This window comes from Cervus canadensis, chromosome 15 (assembly GCF_019320065.1).
Source record: "Cervus canadensis isolate Bull #8, Minnesota chromosome 15, ASM1932006v1, whole genome shotgun sequence".
Lineage (NCBI taxonomy): Eukaryota > Metazoa > Chordata > Mammalia > Artiodactyla > Cervidae > Cervus > Cervus canadensis.
The window spans coordinates 37,720,813-37,723,385 of NC_057400.1; the positions used below are offsets into that span (position 1 = coordinate 37,720,813).

The following is a 2,573-nucleotide window of genomic DNA, read 5'->3' on the forward strand; positions in this document are numbered from 1 at the left end:
TTTAATATATCAATGCCCAGACAAAGGCCTGTAAGAAAGCTCACTAAAGTGTTGACAAAAACTCCTCTGAGGAAGTGAGTAGGAGTTAACTGTGAATATTTTTAATATGATTTCATAAAAACACAAAATTGTTTTCTCACTGCCAGGTAAATATGCTCATGAATATTCTCATTTTATTGCAGGAGGGGGGACCCCTTTCAGGGCCTGAAAGTGGGCTTTTGTCTAACACTTGGAAATGAATCATCCAAGGAGACACATGTGTTGACAAAGCAAGAGATTTTATTGGGAAGGGGTGCCCAGGCAGAGAGCAATAGAACAGGGTAAGGGAACCCAGGAGAACTGCTCGGCTACGTGGCTCACAGTCTCAGGTTTTATGGTGATGGGATTAGTTTCTGGGTTGTCTTCAGCCAATCATTCTAACTCAGAGTCCTTCCTGGTGGTGCACCCCTTGTTCAGCCAAGATGGATGCCAGTGAGAAGGATTCTGGGAGGAGGTTGGACACATGGTGTCGTATTTTGACCTTTCCTGAACTCTCCCGGGTGGTGGTGGCTTATTAGTTCCATGTTCCACCTTTTCAGTTGTTTTATCTCCTGTCGTAAAACAGCTCATGCAAATGGTTACTATGGTGCCTGGCCAGGGTGAGCGGTTTCAGTCAGTGTGCTTCCCCTAACAATTTGAGGAATGTCAATAATCCATGCTTGATTCCTGTTAAGCATGTTCCATGTTCTGGCGCCTCACAAAGGGATTCTGCTCTTGTAAACTTGACATTTTCAAATTTTTTTTTGTTTCCAAAATAAGCCCAGTGGGGACACATATTTCTATTGCCTTTCTAAAATGATTGTCATCACTTCTCGGCCTTTTGGCTAAGATAAAGTATAGTATCTGTTGTTATCAGTTTAAAAGGACTGCCAAGTTTTTATCTGTTCCATGGCTAGCAATGCATACACAATATTTTTTGCTGTTGTTGTTTTTTGTTTTTAAGGCAAAAACATCAATAGATACCTTTTGGACCACTTTGAATGTGAAATTCTTCCCCTTAAAATAGCGACAATCAAAAACCTCCAATTGCACAGAAGTAAAGTATGTGGATTTACATACAATCTCAAATTTAAAAAATCAACATACATACTGCAAACATGAACATGCATTAAATCCAAAGATTTTGCTAAAAGCAGTGAATATCAACTCAGTATTGGCCTGGCAATATACCACTTCTAAACTCAGTGTATCTTTTTCCCTGAGTTGTCAACTCTGATGACAGAGAAAGGGAAGAAATTCATTATTACAGGCCTGCAAATCCTGTGAAAGATTTTAGTCTCTTGGGTATTTAAATACAATCGTTCAACAGATTTGAGCACCCATTAGAGGCCCAGATAAAACTGACAGCCCCTTTGCTCTTAAGTAAAAGGAGCAAGAAGAGTTTTGGGGTGTAAGAAACCAAACCAGTCTAGATGCTTCCTATGTGTATATACAATGGTTGGTACAGTGGGAAACATAGAAATGAATACATAAATAAATCTGCCTTCAAAGAATAAGGCATAAGATAAAAACACAAGTCACTATTCAGTATAACAAAGAAGAGAATCAGTACTATTAATATCAGGAAAGAGAAGCAAAAAGATCAAAGATAGGGAAAAGACAGAGTTCATTTCAAGCAGAAAATTCAAATGGAAAATTGTGGGTGTGGTCTGGATATGCATGCATATGTATACTTGCACACATGTAGAGTGATGAGCGTGACATTTGAGCCAATTTACAAATAATGAATTTCAGAAAATTAGACATGAAGAGGGGGACCTATAGGCTGAGGGAGCAGAGTAAATAAAACAATAATGTCAAGGAAGTTTGGGTGAAGGGAGGTTCAATTCAGTTCAGTTCAGTCACTCTTTGTGTGTGTGTGTCTGTGTGTGTGTCTGACTCTTTGGGACCACATGGACAGCAACACGTCAGGCTTCCCTGTCCATCACCAACTCCTGGAGCTTGCTCAAACTCATGTCCATTGAGTCAGTGATGCCATCCAACCATCTCGTCCTCTGTTGTCCCCTTCTTCTCCTGCCTTCAATCTTTCCCAGGATCAGGGTCTTTTCCAATGAGTTAGTTCTTCACATCAGGTTGCCAAAGTATTTGAGCTTCAGCTTCAGCATCAGTCCTTCCAATGAATATTCAGGACTGATTTCCTTTATAAATGAATGGTTTGATCTCCTTGAAGTCCAAGAGACTCTCAAGAGTCTTCTCCAACACCACAGTTCAAAAGCATCAATTCTTTGGCATTCAGATTTCTTTATGGTCCAGCTCTCACATCAATACATGCCTACTGGAAAAACCATAGCTTAGACTAGATGGACCTCTGTCAGCAAAGTAATGTCTCTGCTTTTTAATATGCTGTCTAGGTTGGTCATAGCTTTTCTTCCCAGAAGCAAGAATCTTTTAATTTCATGGCTACAGTCACAATCTGCAGTGATTTTGGAGCTCAATAAAATTAATTCTGTTACTGTTTCCATTGTTCCCCTATCTATTTTCCATGAAGTGATGGGACCAGATACCACAATCTTTGTTTTTTGAATGTTGAGTTT

The 2,573-nt window shown here is 39.6% G+C and overlaps 1 non-coding gene across 1 annotated transcript; it reads left to right on the forward strand.

Moving 5' to 3' along the window:
• The first annotated feature begins 843 nt into the window (after nt 1-843).
• LOC122454100 lies at nt 844-1,039 on the forward strand. Its single transcript, XR_006273314.1, has one exon. It is a non-coding gene; the product is annotated as a U2 spliceosomal RNA (small nuclear RNA).
• The last annotated feature ends 1,534 nt before the right edge of the window (nt 1,040-2,573 follow it).